A 22,080-nucleotide genomic window follows, 5' to 3' on the forward strand; every position below is an offset into this window, starting at 1 on the left:
CAGATGTCTTTTTCATATGTATTCGGGTGACGGAGTGACACCTTTCGAGGATCTCCGGAAGGTCTATGGTTTTCCGGAAACAGAGCGCCTTCGTTATCTCCAGGTGCGACACTGGGGGCTCCATCCCCTAACCAGTGGGGAGGCGAATCGCAAGCTTAGTCAATATGAATACTGGCTTATTACGCGCATTGCAGATAAACGACTCATTTCAGACATCTATCGACTACTCTTGGACAGGTACTCACACGTTTATAACGCAGGACGGGTGAGGTGGGAGAGAGAACTGGGGCGGAACTTGAGTAACAAGGAATGGGATGACATTTATTACCGCGCCCAATACTCGGCTTACCACATGGGGTTGACGGATACCTTTACCAAACTAGTGACCTACTGGTACTATACGCCTGAACGGCTGCATGAGATGGATCGTTCTAGGGATGCTTCCTGCTGGCGGGGCTACGGGGAAAGGGGCACATTGACATACCTCCTGTGGGATTGCAAGCACATCCAGGACTACTGGAAAGTGATCCTGGACGAGGTGGACGCACACTTCGAGACGGAGATCCCGCGATTTCCGGCCTATGTCCTGTTGGGGCTTCCCAATGCCCTTACCTTCCCTTTGAGAGCACGCAAGGGCCGACTGATTGCGATAGTGCTGGGTACTGCCATTCAGGCTCTGTTGGCTCTATGGCGCACTATGCATGTCCCTACTTTCCAGGGTTGGCTGGGTCGGCTCTGGTCTGTCCTGGGTATGGAAAAACTATCCCTGGTGAAGGCAGGGGAAGGGGCTAAATATGCGGAGCTGTGGCAGCCCTTTCTATCCCTATTGGCCACTGAGTTTAGAGAGGTGACTTGCCCCAGGTATCTAAGACTGCTCCGCTTATCACACACGGATGAATGAATTGAGTAGGTATGTATGGTTGTATGCTTGGTGCGGGACGTTGGATCCGGAACGAGGGAGGGGGGTGAGTAGGTCGGGAGCAGTTGTTGTGGGGGGGCGGGATGAGGGTGGGATTGTTTCTTGTTGCGGCTCTGTGGACAAAGGGTCTGTTCCAACTGATGGCCCCGCAACTTCCGAGGACTATTGGTCGGTGTGGATGTACCCTACAGTGGTGTTTCGTTAATATCGCTATGAAAGTCGGCAGCTTGCCACATGTTTTGTACAACGAAACTTCTCTGCTTTGTGAAAGAGCCTTTCTTTTTGCAATAAAAAGATTTAATACTAGAAAATATGGTCAAATCACGATTTTTAATTATAATTGTGGTCTTATCTTTTATCGTTTTTAAATTTAAAATTTGGCGTAAATGGACTATTAAATTTTCTTATGTGCAAATGTGTTTTATAAAATGTGATGCTTTTTATGATATGTTTTTATCGAAATAAAGCCTTATACTACTACTACTAAAACCTGGCTATTCAGTCGAATTGACTAGTCTTGCACTTCACTCGCCCTGCTCTTTGTCTGCTTTAGCGCCGGGTGTAGTTGTGCGCTTAATAAATTCCTTTATTACTATTATTACCCGGTCTCAGGCATTCAATTTCTCCTAACGGCACTCCCCACTGGTTTTTCACGGCTGTCTCTCCCAACTCCTTGTAACCCTGGCCCTCCTTTCACCAGAGGCTCTCTGTTTGTCACCCGGTCACTTATTTCATCTCAGCCTTTTAGTCTATCCTCGTGGCACTCCCCACAGCCACTCCAGGTTGTCTCTGCGCTCTCCTGGTCACCCTGTCCCTTCCTTCACCAGATTCTCTGCTTCTTACCGGTCACCTCCATTCACTTCACCCCTTCAGTCTCTCCTACTAGCCCTCCCCATGTCCTGTTTCTCCCTCTCCATGTCACTCTGTCCCTCCTTTCACCGGAGTCTCTCTGCTTCTTAGTGGATTCCTCCTGCCACTGTCTTCTAGTGGCACTGCCATCCTGTACTACACGGGCTATCTCTCCCCTCGTCATTCTGTCACTCCTTTCAGCAGAGGCTGTCCTTTTCTCAACCAGTCACTCATTTCATCTCAATCTTTCAGTCTCTCATGAGGAGGATGGGGATGGAAGAAAGACTTGCGGGGACACTGATGGAGCAAAGTGGAGAAACAAAATTTTGTGTACCCCTTGTGAAGTCACACTTCCATAACAATAATCTGAACTAATGGATTGGTGTGTAAAACTAATCAATTTAGAATAAAAATTGCACATACACAGATGCACGTGGGAATTAACTTTGCCTATTTGTTGCAATCATAATTAACTAATTGTGTGATTTTGTCATGTCCTAAACTAATAAGCAGCTTTGAAATAATAAATTGCAGCATAAATGTGCTTTTGTTTACGTATTTGTGGCAGAAACCGAGGGATAAGTAAGTATATGACGCTTAAGTGTTGCTTATCTGCTAGTTAACTACTAATAGGAAAACCTTAGTAAGGGGGAGGTAAACATAAGGGCTACAATTCTTAAATTAACGTCTATTTTGTGTTTGTTTCTATGTTAGTTCCCATTCTGGCCCGTGAGGCCTACTAGAAAATGGCTGCCTTAGTAAACTGCTAAAGAAAGATGAACTGAGCATGTGCTGCCCAAGCCCGAGTCTGAATGTGAGCTGCCTATGCCGGAATGAAGTTAGTTCAAGGACAGGCTGCCCTGGAAGTCCAGATGACTGTCAAGTATGACGAATGCTTAAGCTACTGAACGTGGGAAAAGACTCTGAAGACGCAAACTGAGAACAAAACTAGGTCGGACATTTCCGTAAAACAATTAGCCCGTTGGATTTTAGCTGACTGAACAGGAACTACATTTTGTAATGATGAGGTGATGCTCATCCACCCCAAAATTGTCCAATCAGAACTCGGTTTTATGCTAAAAGTTACACTTTTAGACAGATAGAGCTAGTGAAAAAGGTATGAAAAGTGCTGATTTTAGTGAGGAAAAAACTCCCTTCCGATTTCCTCCAGAGATGCTGTCAGTATGCTGATTTTTCGTGAGATGTAAGACTTTGAATAATTTTCTTATTTTTTTAGAATGAGATTTGAACTTTAGGAGAGGTTATTAGTTAGGGAAGTTAGGAGAAAGAATGCATTTTGGGAACTATCTGTCTTTTGCTAAAATACTTGCATTTCTGCAATCTAATTAAATGTCTATTTCTGAATTTTCTAAAATAAATGAAATTAACTGTTTTGAAATAAAATCCTTATTTTCCTTTTAATGTTGTTTTGAAAAAAGAAATAAAAAAAGTGAATACAATTTTAGACATGTTAAATTTGCTTTTAATAAAAATTAGATAAATGGAGAATTAAGATGGTCTTGAGTTCTCCTACGCCTAATTTTTCACTAGCAGATCCATCGAACACAGTGGCGGCGTGTCTAAATAAATGTTTTATTAATGAAAACCATGGTAAACTTCTTTAAACTGCAGGTGTAAATAGAATAAATATTCAGTTATAGTTTAGACATTCCGCTATGATACAGCAGTTCTCCTTTGAATCTCAGCGATCCATGGAGTAAGGTGTTAGTATTTTGTGAGTGACTCGCAGTGTTATGGGCCCCACTGTCGAGTATATGTATGATTTTGTACTTCAGGGAAAGGTGTTATGGTTTTAGAAATTATTTCCGGAGAACCGCTGCATCAACACCAGGGAGGAATAAAGTGATAACATTTATGAACCTACATCATTCCAGTGCAGAGAAGCAAGGTGACTGGCCACCTTCACCAGCTTGCATCTCATCGTGCCAGTGCAGAGAAGCAGGGTAACTGGCTGCCTTCAGTGGGCATCTCATCATGCCAGTGATTGGATGCCTTCAGCAGCTGGCATCTCATCATGCCAGTGCAGAGAAGCCGGGTGACTGGCTGCCTTTAGTTGGCATCTCACCATGCCAGTGCAGAGAAGCAGGGTGACTGGCTGCCTTCAGCAGCTGGTGCAGGGTGACTGGCTGCCTTTAGTTGGCATCTCACCATGCCAGTGCAGAGCAGCAGGTGACAGGCTGCCTTCAGCAGCTGGTGCAGGGTGACTGGCTGCCTTTAGTTGGCATCTCACCATGCTAGTGCAGAAAAGCAGGGTGACTGACTGCCGGCAGCAGTTGGTGCAGGGTGACTGGCTGCCTTCAGTTGGCATCTCAACATGCCAGTGCAGAGAAGCAGGGTGACTGGCTGCCTTCAGCAGCTGGTGCAGGGTGACTGGCTGCCTTCAGCAGCTGGTGCAGGGTGACTGGCTGCCTTCAGTTGGCATCTCATCATGCCAGTGCAGAGAAGCAGGGTGACTGGCTGCCTTCAGCAGCTGGTGCAGGGTGACTGGCTGCCTTCCGTTGGCATCTCATCATGCCAGTACAGAGCAGCAGGTGACAGGCTGCCTTCTAGATGCTTTGGACGCACATCTGTTTAATATTGAAAAAAGAGTACTCCAAATTGAGTTTACTCTTGTTGCTCATTAAAACCTTGTGATAGTGTTGTAGTTGATCACCAGGCAATTAAACAGGCCACTGCTGGTGTTGAAAGTACATGTTTCCGTCTGCATGTCAAACGATGTATGAGAAATCATAGCAAATGTGTCCTCATTTTAGCTTTCTAACCATAATTTCTATGACAAGTGAACCCTCTCATTTTGTTAATTTTTAAAGGAACTGTTTACGTTTTGCAGCTTTGTTTCCATCAAGCTGGCTTAGGAAACTACCATTACAGCGGAGGCATTACAAGGACTACATTACAATGTGGGTACCATTACAACGCATGCCATTATAATGCATGGTATTACAACACACGTACCATTACAATGCATGCATTTACAACACATTTATCGGTAAGTGTTAAGGTGAGTTTAAATGATTATTATTTTATTTGTTGTTGAAGTTTGAATATATTATTTTTGATATATTATTATTATTAACCCCTTATATGCTCATGACGGAATGGTTCCGTCATGAGCATAAGTGCCAGTGTGCTCATGACTGCTTTGGGAAGTGGGGAAGCTTCCCCAACCTCCCAACGCATACTGACTGTTTTCATTGTAATGATGGTGCGCTGTCGTCATTACAATGAAAACGAAACTGAAACTTAGTTTCAATTTTACAGTTTTGGTGCTTGTGGGGCTATCTCAGCCCCCCGAACACCGAAAAACATGGGAGGGGTATCGTTGGAAAGGGGAGTATCTCCTCTTTCCAATGGTACCCTTCCCTAGTGGATCCCTGCTTGGGGATCACCCCAGGAGGGGGATTCCCAAACAGGGATCCACCCACTAGCCCCCAGGGAGGGGGAGCGGCCCCTATAAAATTATGCCAGACAGCCTTTATGCCCCCCCCCCCTGGGGGGCAGTAGAAAGCAACCTAGGCTCCAGGAATTTTTTTTATATGCCAGGGGTGGGTACTGCCCAGAATGGGCATGCCAATGCCCCCACGCTACCCCCCCAAAGAAGGCCCAAGACTTTCTGCCCCCCCCCAGGAGGCATATGGGGGCAATAGCACCTCATCTGCCCCCAGGGGGGCAGAAAGCCCACTAGGCCCCAGGGATGTTTTATTTTATATATACGTTGGGGTGGGGGCTGCCCAGAATGGTAGTCTTTTTGCCCCCCTGGGGGGGAGATGGGGCAATAGTCTCTCATCTGCCCCCCTGGGGGGCAGAAAGCCCACTAGGTACCAGGGATTTTTGTTTTCCAACGTTCGGGTGGGGGCTGCCAAGAATGGGTATGTCAATGCCCCCACCCCCCAATAAATTGCCACAGACTTTCTGCCCCTTCCCCCCGGGAGGCAGATAGGGCAAACACCCCTTATCGGCCTCCCGGGGGGCCAGAAACACCAATAGGCATCAGGGAATATTTTTTAAACATCAGGCTTAGTTTAAAAAAATATATATTTTCCTCACATTTCTGTGATGCAAATTTCTGGAATCTGCGCGGATCCACAAAATTCCACCTACTACGCATTCCCCAAAGTCTTCCCAGAACAATGATACCTCACTTGTGTGGGTAGGCCTTGTGCCCGCGACAGGAAATGGCACACAACGCAACATGAGATTTGGGAGAAAATTCCTAGGCAGTCTAACCAGTAGGCAAACAATTAATCTGACCCAATAGCAAAAGGAACATTCAAGAAATACGTTTATAAAACAAGCATACTTTTAATTGACATAGTAAACATCATATAGAACCCTGAACAATAATCAGACTATATGATGAAATCATACAATAATCATAACATATACAATTAATACATAAAATTTAAAAAAAGTTTTTAACAATTTAATAATACGACACCCTAAATCATAGGTGGTGCCTAGAGTACAATGGCGAATAAGAACTCGACGCGCGTTTCGGCGGAAAACGCCTTCCTCAGGAGTCACAGTTGGTTATCTGGAAGTACATATAAAAAGCATATATAAGGTACAATTCTTATTTATTGTAAACATACAAGTCAAAAAATCCATTCTCTAATAAAACATAGATCACCAGAGCATAACATTATACATATCTAACAAGAATATCCTTTACGTTATTCGGTTCAGACTTACTAATTTGTTTCCTACATGTCACCAGATGGACATGTCTTTTCATTGGATTGTGTCGTATTCAACTGTCAAGAAAATCTGATGTGCAGAACAACATATAGCAAGTGAGAAAAAATTGCACTGATGACATGGAGATTGTCGTTACCATCATACGATGAGCACTCTAAAATAAATACATATATTCGCAATGACTTACATTTGGATACTGATGACAAGCAATTGATGTCTTCATTCAAGATAAAAAACAACAAAACAGGCAGTGGATGTTCCTGTGTAATAGAGACAAAAAATGTCGTAGTAAATCTTTCTAGTTGTGAACCAGAGATTATCATAGAGTCCAATGAACACACGATGTCACATGAATGCACAAAAAGAGAAAAAAGACTATGCTTGGTATAAAGGCAATTCAGAGGAAACAAGCCTCTCAAGGTGAGAGAGATGCAGTCCCAGACAAAACAGACGTTTAATAATATGGGGGTTATGTTAGCAGGTATGGGTTAAATTGACTCATATTCACACTCCGAGTTTGTGAATAATAAGCACAGTACCTGTAAACACGAGTCTGATGTTGCTAAGATGTAATCATTCGCTGGTCGTCAATGGTAATGGCACAGTTCTGAGAATGGCATACGATGTATCTGGGGGAAGGACAGGATAAATAAGATGCAAGGGAAAAAGTTCACATATCTTAGTGCAATCGAGTACCCATTTTGAAGCATTACAAGATGTAATACTATTGTGAACCTCATATGTAAAGGTCACGCATTGAAGGATATATTACTACGGGCTCAAGCAAGAGCTATTATAATCTTGAAATGTCCATGGGGAGAACGATAGCTGTTAGGAAAACATATACTTATATGTATCTCAGTCAAATCACGATATTGTTGCTGCTCAAACAAGGCTTTCCACATGGTCAGACTGTGATATAATTACCTGGGGCAGACGTAGTATAGCTGAGAAGGAAGGCCCACTCGAAAGGTATACGAAAGGCTCACTGGAAAGCTATACGAAAAGATGCAAGAATATTCGGTCCCTTTCTTATTGATGCACAAACAGCTAAATGTGAAAAGAATAAGTCACCCCAAACTATGAATATACCAGATTAATCTCGTGTTCAATAATATTCCTAAAAGCAGTATCACCACCGGACTTCCCCATCAAATACAAACATTTAATTACCTTATAGAATGTTTCAAATTATCAAAATATCAAATCCAGCAACGTGCAGTATTAGCGTTTCAGCAAAGGTGACAGCCCCAAGACGACGGCTGTAGCATATAAAGACGCGTATGAGCCTGTAAGCAAATGACAGGCATACAGTTATCGACCGTGTTGCTGAAAAATTATGACACAGTTGTCGATCTGGGGCGACTAATTCTACCGCACGTTAACATCATTTATTGCCGGATTTTAATATCTTGGAACAAACATTAAGGTAATTGTTCGCTCGAACTTTATGTGGTAGTTCGGACTTGTCATAATTTTTCAGCAACACGGTCGATAACTGTATGCCTGTCATTTGCTTACAGGCTCATACGCGTCTTTATATGCTACAGCCGTCGTCTTGGGGCTGTCACCTTTGCTGAAACGCTAATACTGCACGTTGCTGGATTTGATATTTTGATAATTTGAAACATTCTTTAAGGTAATTAAATGTTTGTATTTGATGGGGAAGTCCGGTGGTGATACTGCTTTTAGGAATATTATTGAACACGAGATTAATCTGGTATATTCATAGTTTGGGGTGACTTATTCTTTTCACATTTAGCTGTTTGTGCATCAATAAGAAAGGGACTGAATATTCTTGCATCTTTTCGTATAGCTTTCCAGTGAGCCTTTCGTATACCTTTCGAGTGGGCCTTCCTTCTCAGCTATACTACGTCTGCCCCAGGTAATTATATAACAGTCTGACCATGTGGAAAGCCTTGTTTGAGCACCAACAATATCGTGATTTGACTGAGATACATATAAGTATATGTTTTCCTAACAGCTATCGTTCTCCCCATGGACATTTCAAGATTATAATAGCTCTTGCTTGAGCCCGTAGTAATATATCCTTCAATGCGTGACCTTTACATATGAGGTTCACAATAGTATTACATCTTGTAATGCTTCAAAATGGGTACTCGATTGCACTAAGATATGTGAACTTTTTCCCTTGCATCTTATTTATCCTGTCCTTCCCCCAGATACATCGTATGCCATTCACAGAACTGTGCCATTACCATTGACGACCAGCGAATGATTACATCTTAGCAACATCAGACTCGTGTTTACAGGTACTGTGCTTATTATTCACAAACTCGGAGTGTGAATATGAGTCAATTTAACCCATACCTGCTAACATAACCCCCATATTATTAAACGTCTGTTTTGTCTGGGACTGCATCTCTCTCACCTTGAGAGGCTTGTTTCCTCTGAATTGCCTTTATACCAAGCATAGTCTTTTTTCTCTTTTTGTGCATTCATGTGACATCGTGTGTTCATTGGACTCTATGATAATCTCTGGTTCACAACTAGAAAGATTTACTACGACATTTTTTGTCTCTATTACACAGGAACATCCACTGCCTGTTTTGTTGTTTTTTATCTTGAATGAAGACATCAATTGCTTGTCCTCAGTATCCAAATGTAAGTCATTGCGAATATATGTATTTATTTTAGAGTGCTCATTGTATGATGGTAACGACAATCTCCATGTCATCAGTGCAATTTTTTCTCACTTGCTATATGTTGTTCTGCACATCAGATTTTCTTGACAGTTGAATACGACACAATCCAATGATAAGACATGTCCATCTGGTGACATGTAGGAAACAAATTAGTAAGTCTGAACCGAATAACGTAAAGGATATTCTTGTTAGATATGTATAATGTTATGCTCTGGTGATCTATGTTTTATTAGAGAATGGATTTTTTGACTTGTATGTTTACAATAAATAAGAATTGTACCTTATATATGCTTTTTATATGTACTTCCAGACAACCAACTGTGACTCCTGAGGAATGCGTTTTCCGCCGAAACGCGCGTCGAGTTCTTATTCGCCATTGTACTCTAGGCACCACCTATGATTTAGGGTGTCGTATTATTAAATTGTTAAAAACTTTTTTTAAATTTTATGTATTAATTGTATATGTTATGATTATTGTATGATTTCATCATATAGTCTGATTATTGTTCAGGGTTCTATATGATTTTTACTATGTCAATTAAAAGTATGCTTGTTTTATAAATGTATTTCTTGAATGTTCCTTTTGCTATTGGGTCAGATTAATTGTTTGCCTACTGGTTAGACTGCCTAGGAATTTTCTCACAAATCTTATTTACCCTGCCCTAGGAGTCTGCGTACATTACTACCCAGGGGGTCCTTGTTTTTCTCATTCGACACAACGCAACATGGACACACCATATTTATACAGTGAAAGCGGACCCTTTTTATGCAAAGTGCCTAGCTGTAGATTTTGAACCCTAGCTCTGCCGGCACCTAGGAAAACCTAGCAAACCTATACACTTTTTAAAACTAGACACCCAGGGAAATCCAGGATGGGGTGACTTGTCTGGCTCTCACCGGGTTCTGTTACCCAGAATCCCTTGCAAACCTCAATTTGTAAAAAAACACATTTTCCTCACATTTCTTTGCTGGAAAGTTCTGGAATCTGCGTGGATCCACAAAATGCCACCGACCGCACATTTCCTTAAGTCTTCAGATAAAAATAGTACCTCAGTTGTGTGGGTAGACTTAGTGCTCACGACATCAAATGGCCCAAAACGCAACATGGACACATCACATTTTCACAGTGAAAACTGACCCTGTTTTTTTTTGCAAAGGGCCTAGCTGTAGATGTTGAGCCCTAGTTTTGCCGACACCTAAAGAAGCCAAGCACACCTGTACATTTTTGCAAACTAGACACCCAGAGGAATCTAGGATGGGGTGACTTGTCTAGCTCTCAAAAGGTTCTGTTACCCAGAATCCCTTGCAAACTTCAACATTTGTCCCAAAAAACATATTTTCCTCACTTTTCTGTGGTGGAAAGTTCTGGAATCTGCGTAGATCCACACAATTCCACTCACCCCGCATTCCCCAAAGTCTTCCGAGAACAATGGTGCCTCGCTTGTGTGGGTAGGCCTAGTGCCAGTGACCGGAAATGGCCCAAAACGCAACGTGGACACACCACATTTTCACAGTGAAAACTGACCCTTTTTTTTGCAAAGTACCTAGCTGTAGATTTTGAGCCCTAGCTCTGCTGGCACCTAGGGAAACCTAGCAAACTTATACATTTTTTAAAACTAGAAACCCAGGGGAATCCAGGATGGGGTGACTTGTCTGGCTTTCACTAGGTTCTGTCACCCAGAATCCCTTGCAAACCTCAACATTTGTAAAAATAAAACAACAAAAAACAAATTTTTTCCTTACATTTCTGTGGTGGAAAGTTCTGGAATCTGCATGGATCCACAAACTTCAACCCACCCCGCAATCCCCAAAGTCTTCCGAGAAAAATGTTACCTCACTTGTGTGGGTGGGTCAAGTACCCGTAACAGGCAAGGGCCCAAAAGCTATTGAGGAGACATCAAAATTACCTACCACAAAAACAGCCTGGTTTTGTAAGGGGGGGTCCCATGAGTTTTTGGCCCAAGGCACGGCGGCCATCTTGGGAAACCTATCACACCAGCACATTTCTGAAAACTAGACACCTGGGTGAGTCCCTCGAGGTATGGCTTGCGTAAACCCCCCAAAGTTTTCATACCCAGAATCCCCTGAAACCTCAAATTTAGATGAACAAAAACAAATTTTTCTAAAATTTCTGTGTAGGAAAGTTCAGAAATCTGCATGGATTCCAGACATTTCCTCCCACCCGGCGTTCCTCTATGTCTCCCGATAAAAATGGTACCTCACTTGCGTGGGTCGGTCAAGTACCCGCAACAGGAAAGGACCCAAAACTTATTGCGGAGGCATCAAAATTACTTATCACAAAACAACCTGGATCTGCAAGGGGAGTCACCTGGGCTTTTGGCCAAGGGCTAGGCAGCCATCTTGAGATCTACCAAACCCACACATTTCTAAAAACAAGACACTCTGGGGAGTCCAGCAAGGTATGCCTCTTTTGCAGGAGTCCTGGCGTGTTTGAAATCTCTGGCTGGACCCATCCAGTTGAAGTTATTTATCTTACTCTCTCGATTCTAAGAATTCTTATCCAGTTGATGTGGACCTCGAGAATGTGATCCAAGGGTTGCCTCACCTACCAACGTTGTTGACACACGCTTTGCTGCCTGTGAGAAAGGAACCGTGTTTATTCTCATATAGGAACTGACAGGATTATCACTGAGTTTTACTGTGAAGCATCCAGCACTGGGGCCTCCTTACTTACCCGGCTCCCTGGGGGAAGATAACACCCTCAGTACTTGGTGCGCTTTTTCCAGTTTGGATATATGGCCCCACTCCTTTTTGTACATCTCCGCCCTGATGAAGGTGTAGCCCCGGCTGTGGCCACACAAACGAAACGCGCGTTGGCGTTTTCTCATTTGGGGGTAGTTGGACTGATCTCTTCTCCACCCCCCTGATGAACTGTTTCCACCTTGTCATCTAAATCAGGTTGTGGCTGCTATATACTTTTTGGATATTATGTGTGTGTGCTGTATGATTTGTTTTTAATTCTGGAATGCATGATGGTATGAGTGTAATGTATTAATTCGGTATGTGGGACTGTATTTACGGATGTATGTTGTTTTAGGAACTATTACATGGTCTGATATTTATTATGTCTGTCTATGAATTGAAGAAAATATTTTCTGTACAATAAAATCTTTATATATCTGTCATTATTTTTTTATGTGATTACTTGAATTAGCCCTTGTTTGCTCCGGTGGTATTGAAGAAGTTAAAGGACCCCTTAGCTGGGCCTTGATTAAAATTGTTTGGCAGGTACTTTTTGTTGCCTTTGAGTCCAGCGAGGTATGGCTTGTGTGGATGCCCAACGCTTTCCTACCCAGAATCTCCTGCAAACCTCAAATTTAGCTGAAAAACACATTTTCCGCATATTTATGTGTGGAATCACCGTGGCGGCACAGGAAGAAGGTGAGTTCAGCACCACAACCCCTTTGTTGATACCATTTGCAGGGAAAAAAACAGACGTTTTCATCTGTAGCCCTTTTTCCCATTCCGCCCCCAAAAAAAACTTTAGCTGTATTTGGCTCATTTCTGGGTCCCCTCTAGGAGAATCAACAAACCTTGGCTACCTTTAAAATCCCCATGATGTTGGAAGAAAAGGAGGCAAATTTGGTGTGGATACCTTATATCAGTGGTTCCCAAACTTTTTTGACCTGTGGCTCCCCTGACCTAATCGGCAGTTGGCTGTGGCTCCCCACCATTTTTTTACCGGTGGGTGGGTGGGTGGTGTGTACCTCATGTTATCTTCCTTAAAGTATTTGGGACGCAATGAAGGTATTATAATGGTTGGAATGCTTGAATTATTAATCTCATCCACTGGCAATCACTTTGGCTGCATCCCAATCCATCGTTTTTTCCCCCAACAGAGTGCCTGGTCCCAAACCCTTATTTATGCCAGCTGCTGCTTTCAGTACCTTCTGAGAAAATGGAACATTGAGTTTGGTCTGTCGTAATCAGTATCCCCAGCCTTATTTTTACACTAAAAACGTCTTTCCTTCCATCTGTGTGCCCATCTATATCCAAACATATTCAACCATTTGCACACCTATCCACCATATATCCTTCCGTCCATCATTTCACTCATCCATCCCTCCATCCACCCTTTCACTCATGCATCCATTATTCATCTACCCACCCTTTCACCCCATCCATCTGTACAATAGTCCATCCATCCACTCTTCCACCCAGCCATCCATTCACTTACTCATCCATCCACCCTTTCACTTACTCATCCATTCACCCAGTCATTTATCCTTCCACCCATTCACCCTTTCAGTCATTCATCCTCCCTTTCTCTCTCCATCCCCCTTTCACTTACCCACCCATTTACTCATCCATTCATGAATCCATCCATTGATCCTATTACTCATCCATTCTTTCACTCATCCAACTATCCGTTCACTCATCCAGCCATCCGTTCTCTCATCCATCCACACTTTCACTTCACTCATCTATCCATCCTTTTGTCCATCTACCCCCTTTCACTAACTCATCAATCCTTACATCCACCCTTTCACTCATCCATCCATTCACCATTTCACTTATCAATTCATCCATCCACCCATTCACTTGCCCATCATCTACCCTTTCATTCATCCACCCATCCTTTCATCCACCCATCCACTAATTCACTCGCCCATCAGCTGCCTTTTCACTCATCCATCCATCCTTTCACACACCCATCCACACTTTTACCCATCCATCTACCCTTCCACTCATACATCCATCTATTCACCTTTTCTCTCATCCATACTTCCATTCATTCACTCATCCATCCATTCTTTATTTCATTATCTATCCATTCCCCCCTTTCATTCATGCATTCATCCTTTCAGTAATCCATCCAGCCATTCAGACATTCCTTCACTTATTTACTCACCCACCTTTTCACATTATGAGCTGAGCCTTTGTCTGCATAGTTGCAGGCAGAAGAGGCCCATCAAGAATGAACTACAGCAAGGGGTGGGCTGGTGGAGAGTTCACTATGCCCCTGCACATAGGCAGACTAAAAACGTAGAAGTCATGCATGATGCACAGTGCCAGGATGTGAGGTTACTGTAACATGGTGTTGTTTCCAGGGCTTTAAGCGGTGTAAAAATACTGGGGGTCTCTTCAAAGGGGGTGTTCAATGTAATTAAGGGCATAGTTTAAAACACCTAGGCTAAAAATCTGCGCTTAGCATAGTGTTCCGCCTCACTGGTATTATGTTGTTTCTGTCATTGCATCCAGATATGTAATACAGCAAGTATCATTACACCTCAACAAGCCAGGACTATTGGCTTAGTCAATGGTTGCTAGTTCCTTAAAAAAAAAAAAGAGAGCAACCATGGCTTTGTTGAATACAATATTGAAAATACTTCAGTTCTAAAATGACAGGACAGTGAGAGAACGATAACCCGTTATTTTTCACTTCTTTGAATGGAGTATTTTCTAATGTTGCAGCGTGGGCGTTTTACTTTTTATCGTACAGATTGCCCTTCTGTACCCTGAGGCAGGAAGAGGCCGCCACATGGTGTCACACCCCCAGACTGCCCCATTGACATTCAGTAAGTGGCAATCAGCGGCATACTGAATGACAATGGGCGGGAGGGGCTGCTCTTGTGCTCCTGGAGGAGTGCGAGGCGGCTCCAGCAGCGGGGGTGAAGCCTCTCAGTCTCTCACAGGGAGCAGCGCGCTGCTCCCTGTGATGGTAAAAACTACAGATAAAAGACGTAGGGACGGTTGGTCACCCTAGTGTGCGCGGCGCCCCTGGCACCTCATTACGGCGCACCGGGGCGCCGCGGCGCACAGTTTGGGAAACACAGTCTTATATGGTCAAAAATTTACAGGGGCCTAAGCGCAAAGTACCCCAAACAGACAAACAGACAAAAAAAGGCTTAGCACAGGGGGGAAATGCCTAGCAGCAAAGAGGTTAAAATATATATATATTTTTATTATTAAAGGGTTTGTAACATAACCCTTAAGGCACGGGATGTGAGGGATTTAGGGGTTATGGGTGGGGAAGTGTATTAATGCTCAGGTATTAAGTTTAATACCTGAGTTTTAATTTATTTAGAGAATTAATTAAAATAATTCACTATTTAAAAATATAAATATATACGATGCAAGGGTTTGTAACATAACCCTTTAGGGATGGGATGGGAGGAATTTAGGGGTTATGGGTGAGGAAGTGTATTGATACTCTGGTATTAATTGTAACACCTGAGTATTAATTTATTTAGAGATATATTAAAAAATATTTGAATAGTTTGCAAAATAAATTTATACTATGCATGGGTTTGTAACATAACCCTTTAGGCATGTGATGCAAGGAAATGAGGGGTTATGGGTGGGAAAGTGTATTAATATTCCATTATAAATTTTAACACTGGAGTATTAATTTATAAAAATGCATTCTTTAAATTGAAAAAATAAAATAATGCATAAAATATAAAAAGAAAACAAATGTAGAATTTAGAATAACCTTTAGAAAATTTAAAATAACAAATGAAGCACCGTACACTTTTTTACAAGTTTTAAATAAATTCTATTAATAATTATCAATGAAGAGATTATAAAATTAGTTATAAAAATGAAATACATAAAGAATATGTACAATTTAAAAAAAAGTTTGTTTAATTTTGAACTATGTAAAAAAAAGATTAAAAACATATTTTTCCGGTGGCCAGCAGCCGGAGATGGCGGCGGCTTAAGAGGAGAGCTCCGTGATTGAAGCGGCCTCCTAGCTTATCCGTACAATCATCCGTCTGCAATACTTCCCTGGCGGGAAGGCTACGAAGCCCAGGACCGGGCGGCAGCGTCCTGTGATATCGGGATCACGATCGGTGATCAGAGTCGTCAGTTCTAGCCGACACCAGTGGGGGCCTGTACTCGGCACCCGGGCCGGGGAGTGTCCTACCCTGCCAAGCGGACAGGAAGTGTACTGCTCCGGGCAGAGTAGCACCGGAAGCGCCCGCCTCAGCCTGGCGACGGGAAGGAGAGACCCGCAACATCCTTGCGCACTGCCGGCGTCTGCCGGTGCGGAGTGTACACCCGGGCGCCCCGCCGAGTAGTAGAGGTGAGGAGGGGGCCGCTCTAATCCTGTCGGCCTGCGGAGTCGGGAGGAGAAGTGAGGAGCGTGAACTCCGGTGTTGAGGAGCCGCCATTTTGGGACTCGCACTGCGGACCCGGGCTCACACGCAGTGGACCCCACTTTGATCTGAACCGGCAGTGCTGGGTCGGGGGGCTCGGCCGCTGGGCGGTGCACACTGGCCCGCCGGGGATCCTCCGACACATAAGGTCGGATCACTGTGACCAATACTCCGGGACGGGTCTGGGACCCCGTCCTGGCCCTCACTGGCACTATCTGCATAGCGGGGGGCCTGGTGCTTGGCCCTGATTCCTTGGCTTTGGTCCGTCCAGTACACCGGTATCCGCTGCCCTGACAGCTTCACCGGGACAGCAGGCTGAATGCCCGAGGACACCGAGGAAGTGGTGGCGCATAAGACGCAGTGGTTGGGGTACTTCCACACTTCTTGGACTGGCAGCTTCCACACCCACCCCACACACGAGCGGGGCGGCGTTGATTCCACGCTTCAGCGGAGCACTGTGGGGGGGCCCGGTGCTGCCTGGCGATCTGAACTAGCACATTGCGCGTGCCCTGGGAGCAGCTTGACCCGACAGACGGAGGGGGTGGGTGCGTCGCCGCGGACGTACTGACTCAGTGGCGTGGGACACCGACTTCACACGGGTTGGCCGTCCGCCACGGATAAGATGGCTGGCAAAGGACCGAAGACGGGGGGGGTCGCAATCCCGCCTTGACCGATTCGCGTATGACAAGCCCACTTCCGCATCGTCACCCCCCGACGCCAAATCGCAGCAGCGGAGACGGCGGGGACCAAGAAGGCGACCCTGGACGATGTTATGAGGGCCCTCACGCAAGTACAAGCCACGGTTGGTTCGATCTCGGCCGAAATCACGCTCATAAGGGCGGATTTCCATAAGATGTCGGAGAAAGTGAACAGTATGGAAGTGGTGACCAAGTCCTTAGTGGAAGATGTGTCGGAGCTGCAGATTGGTATGGAACGAGTGCTGAAAGAAAATAAGGACCTACGTGAGAAACTTGATGACCAGGAGGGACGCTCGAGGCGGAACAACGTTCGTATCGTAGGTGTGCCGGAATCGGAAGACACTAGGGCAATGGATCTATATGTGGAGGACTTAATCAAGCAGAAACTTCAACCTAAAGGCCTCTCCGCATTCTTCACAGTGGAAAGGGCGCACAGGGTCCCTGGAGGACGCCGGCAGACGGGGGCCAACCCTAGGCCGATCATAGCACGACTTTTTAACTTCAGGGATCGTGATGCCATCCTGCAGGCGGCAAGGAACTCTCCACCTCTTAAGATACAGAACTCTACTGTAGCCTTTTTTCCTGATTACACGGCCGAAGGCGCACGGAGGAGGAGAACCTTTTTCGAAGTGAAGAAGGAACTAAGGGCGAGAGACATTTCGTACTCCATGCTGTTTCCGGCCAAGCTTCGAATTGTGGCAGACGGTAAGACGTGGTTTTTCGACTCCCCAGAAGTGGCACAGGAGTGGCTAGAGGGTTGGAGACAGGTGGACCCCCCGCGTCGCTCTAACAGGCACAACAAGAACCGTAATGCAGGCTCCCGACAGAACTCACAGTCCGCTGAGGAGGGTGCAGTGGCACTTTCCCCCTTGAACGACCTTCAGGAGGATGATGCGGAGGAGGAACAGTGATTCACGATTCTTGGACGGCTGAACTGAGTGCTATGTTGATCGACAATGCCGCCTTGGACACTGGGCGGAGGGCCTCCGCGGCCGTAGGTGGAGGCCGCTGATACCGGAGGGTCCTTCACCCCAGCAAGCAAGTACTTTGTTTTGGGTTGGGATCGGGCACTCTGCTGAGTTGGGGGGGCGGGCAGTTTTGAGTCCGTTGAGCAGGGGGGCAGGGAGGGGGGAAGTTGGGGGTTGGATGGGTTCTTGGTTTTCAAACGCTACGCAGGGTCAGGGTCTGTTCCGTGAGTGGAGAGCGTGCAGAGTAGGGGTAACGCAAGGGGGATTACATGTTCACTTTGTAGGCTGTTTATTGCTAGGCGAAGGTCGGCCGCCCGACCACTTCTTTTGCCATGGGGGGGAGGATGCTAATATGGGGCGGGTGTCACCGTTGACCCTGATGTCTTGGAATGTGAGGGGCCTGGGGGATAAGGTAAAGCGGGGTTTGGTCTTACAAAATATAAAGAGGGCGAACCCGGCCCTGGTTTTGTTGCAGGAAACTCATTTGACGGGCACGGCCACCAGGGCCCTTGATAGGAAAGGATATAGAATGCTTGTTCACTCAGAATTTACTAGAGGGTCCAGGGGTACTGGGATACTGATGCATCGTTCGTCCAGGTTTATTTTACAGTCAGTTAGCGCCGACACACAGGGTCGCTTTGCGGCGGCTCACGGCCAATGGGAGGGGAGGCCGCTTACTGTGGTCTCAGTGTATATCCCGCCAGCCTTGCACGCCATAGCCCTCCCAGAACTGGGTAACTTTTTGTTAGGCCTCCCGGAAGGGGATCTTATAGTGGGGGGTGATTTCAATGCGGTGGCACATAGCTCTATGGACCGATACCCCGTGCACGCGCGCTCGTCAGGGCCTTCCAAGTTAAATGATTTTATGGAATCACAGGGGTTGGTGGACATATGGAGGCAGTTTCACCCAGAGGACCGCCAGTACACATACCACTCGGCAGTACATGACAGCCTGTCGAGGATTGACTACTTCCTCACACTAGGGGGGGGCCGTCTCAATATTACTGACACCCACATCAAACCACGAGGAATTTCAGACCACTCCCCGCTGATGCTCACTCTGTCCAGCCAAATTTGCACCTATAAGCGCCTCTATCCCATATACCCAGGTTTCCTCAAAGAGCCGGCCGTAGCTAAGGCTTTAAAGGCGGGCACGAGATCTTACTTCGCTGACAATGAGGGATCGGTGACTTCCCATGTAACGTTATGGGAGGCTTATAAAACGGTCCTACGAGGGCAGGCAATCTCGGCTATCACACAACACAAGCGCACACAGAGCCAGGACCTACTAGATCTGGAAGAGCAGCTTGGCAGGGCGACACAAGACCATGAACATAACCCGAGTGACGAAACCCATCACACGCTCCGGATGTGTCAGCAAAGACACACGGACCATATGCGATGCAAAGTGATGGGCAATATGGTGGCAACTACGAATAGAATCTATGAAATGGGCGATAAGGCAGGTAGATTGTTGGCCTGGTTGGAGAGGAAGCGTGGAGGGCAAAGAGCGATACTGCAGCTGAGAGATTCGGAGGGGGCGTTACAGACCAACCCGGTTAGGATAGTAGAGCTCCTGGCAGACCACTTTCATTCTGTCTATTCCCCTGAAACCGAGGTCACACGTGAGATGGTGGAGGGGTCGCTCCTAGGGGTGCCGACCCGTACTCTCCCCCAGGACGCTCGGGACGAACTTGAATCGGACTTAACGTCTGAAGAGATACAGCTGGCCATAGCGGCACTCCACCCTGGGAAAGCGATGGGCCCTAATGGGGTGCCGATAGAATGGTACAAGATCATGTGCGATGCGCTTTCCACGCCCATGCTCGCAATGTATATGGAAAGCCGGGAGCGTGGGTTGCTTCCCTCTGACCAGCGTATGGCTACCATAGTGGCGATACCGAAGCCCGGCAAACCCCCTGAGGACTGCGGGTCTTACCGCCCTATTTCACTCCTTAATGCGGAGAATAAAATTTTGGCGAAATTACTGGCCACCAGACTGCTGCCCCATCTACCGCTTCTAATCCACCCAGACCAGTCGGGCTTTATGCCGCACCGGAGCACGGCGCTGAATCTGCGACGGCTCCACGGAGTGCTGGCTCGCGCCCCGTCATTGACGGAACCGGCAGCGGTGCTCTCCTTGGATGCCAAAATGGCGTTCAACATGGTGGAGTGGCAGTATCTCTTTGCGGTCTTGGAACGCATGGGTATAGGACCCGGATTCATCTCATGGGTCAGATTGCTATATGCCGAACCGGTTGCGAGGGTGACGGCCAATGGTTGTATCTCGAGAGAATTTCCACTGGCAAGGGGCACGAGACAGGGATGCCCTCTCTCGCCGTTGCTTTTTGCTTTAGTGCTGGAACCCCTGGCCGTGATAATCAGATCCACCCAGCTGTTGAGGGGCATACATTGGGGAGATGGTTGGGAGGATAGGGTATCCCTATATGCGGATGATATGCTCATCTACCTGATGGACCTCGAGAGCGGTATTTCGGTACTGCTAGCCCTGTGCGAGAAGCATGGCGCGGCGTCAGGCTATAAGCTTAATTGGTCCAAGTCCATACTATATATGATACGGGGCGACTCACCGGTTCTGCCTCCGGATTGCCAGTTAGTAGTGGAGCACCGTGCCTTCAGATACCTGGGGATCCAAATCGCGAGAGACTCGGCGACCTTCTTGGAGCTGAATCTTGTGCCCCTAGTGACTAGGTTGAAGGCGGATGTACGCCATTGGAAGGCCCTTCCGCTGACGTTATTGGGTAGAGCGGCACTATTTAAAATGCTGGCGTTGCCTCGCTTCCTCTATGCACTGGAGAACGCACCGGAGGTGGTTCCACCATTGTTCTTCCGCCGAGTGTCGGCGCAGCTGTCGGCCTTGCTGTGGAGTGGCAAACCAGCTAGAGTGGCGCAATTGAAAATGGTTAGGGACTGGTACAGTGGAGGGATAGCGCTCCCACACCTTGAATTGTACTACTGGGCAGCGCACCTCAAGGTAATCAACCAGTGGATACATGGTGCACAGGATGACCCGGCATTTATGGCGGATAGACGGCAACTGGGTACGAACACTCTTCTGGCCCCGCTCTACAACAAAGGCATGGTGGGAAGGCTGGAGGGCCCTACCAAACACACGATCGCTATCTGGCATAAGGCTCAGAGGCGGCTGGGCTGGGAGGGAGTGATTACTAATCTCACGCCGCTGTGGGATTCCAAAGCCCTTGGTAATTTGCGCACTAGTAAGGGGTTTGATCGATGGGACACCATCGGGATATCCACGGTTGGAGATTTGTGGTCCAGAGGTGCGGTGATAACCTTCGAGACACTGAGAGAACAATATGACCTTGGGGTGACAGAAACATACAGATACATACAGGTTAGACACGCACTCATGTCAGTGTTGGAGTTGGGAGCGCAGATCCCGGAGTCGGCTCCGTTGGAGGATCGGCTCCTTACCGACTATATGGAGAGTGGTGAAACATCCCTCACTTACCGTAAACTGTTAAACAATCTACCGGATCCGCTGGTGCGTCTGAAGGAGAAATGGGTGGAGGAGATTGGGGACTTGAATGACTCGGAGTGGACTGCAGCGTTGGCGTCCCCAAGGGAGGCAGGTATATCCACACGTTTTAGACTGGTCCAATTTAAGGTACTACATAGGGTGTACTATACCCGCACAACACTACACAAGATACGTAGGGCAGACCATCCATACTGTCTGAGGAACTGTGGGGAGGAGGGTACGCTGTTCCATACTCTGTGGGATTGTCCTACTATACACACCTATTGGAGGCGGGTAGCACGGACGATCAGTCAAACACTAGGGTCGTCATTCTCGCATGACCCTCGGATATGCTTACTGAATGTGTGGGGTCCAACTGATCTGTCACCGCAGGGGAAACGCTGGGCGATCATTGGTGTGATGCTGGCAAAGAGGGATATAGCACAGAACTGGGGGGCGCCGACTACTCCGACACTGTCGCAGTGGTGCCGGAACATGGACATGCTTATGGTGACGGAGAGGGCGATTTACAAACAGAGGCTTAATCCACGCAAATGGAACAAGACATGGTCACCGTGGAATTCGTACAGGGGAGACATTTGTGAACCTTTGCCTGAGGAAGAGGATGTAGATAG

The 22,080-nt window shown here is 46.3% G+C and overlaps 2 long non-coding RNA genes across 3 annotated transcripts; one reads left to right on the plus strand and one right to left on the minus strand.

Moving 5' to 3' along the window:
• Positions 1–6,677: 6,677 nt before the first annotated feature.
• LOC144761959 (uncharacterized) lies at positions 6,678–7,747 on the minus strand. Its single transcript, XR_013595979.1, has 3 exons — positions 7,661–7,747; positions 7,415–7,537; positions 6,678–6,747 (listed from the first exon to the last, which is right to left on the minus strand). It is a non-coding gene; the product is annotated as an uncharacterized LOC144761959 (long non-coding RNA).
• A 99-nt stretch (positions 7,748–7,846) lies between these two features.
• On the plus strand, positions 7,847–9,070 carry LOC144761960 (uncharacterized). Of its 2 annotated transcripts, XR_013595980.1 has the most exons (4): positions 7,847–7,916; positions 8,011–8,126; positions 8,304–8,372; positions 9,040–9,070. It is a non-coding gene; the product is annotated as an uncharacterized LOC144761960 (long non-coding RNA). The 2 variants fall into 2 exon arrangements; XR_013595981.1 differs by lacking the exon at positions 9,040–9,070 and having other exon boundaries at positions 8,250–8,373.
• The last annotated feature ends 13,010 nt before the right edge of the window (positions 9,071–22,080 follow it).

This window comes from Lissotriton helveticus, chromosome 6 (genome assembly GCF_964261635.1).
Source record: "Lissotriton helveticus chromosome 6, aLisHel1.1, whole genome shotgun sequence".
In the NCBI taxonomy this organism is placed as follows: Eukaryota; Metazoa; Chordata; class Amphibia; order Caudata; family Salamandridae; genus Lissotriton; species Lissotriton helveticus.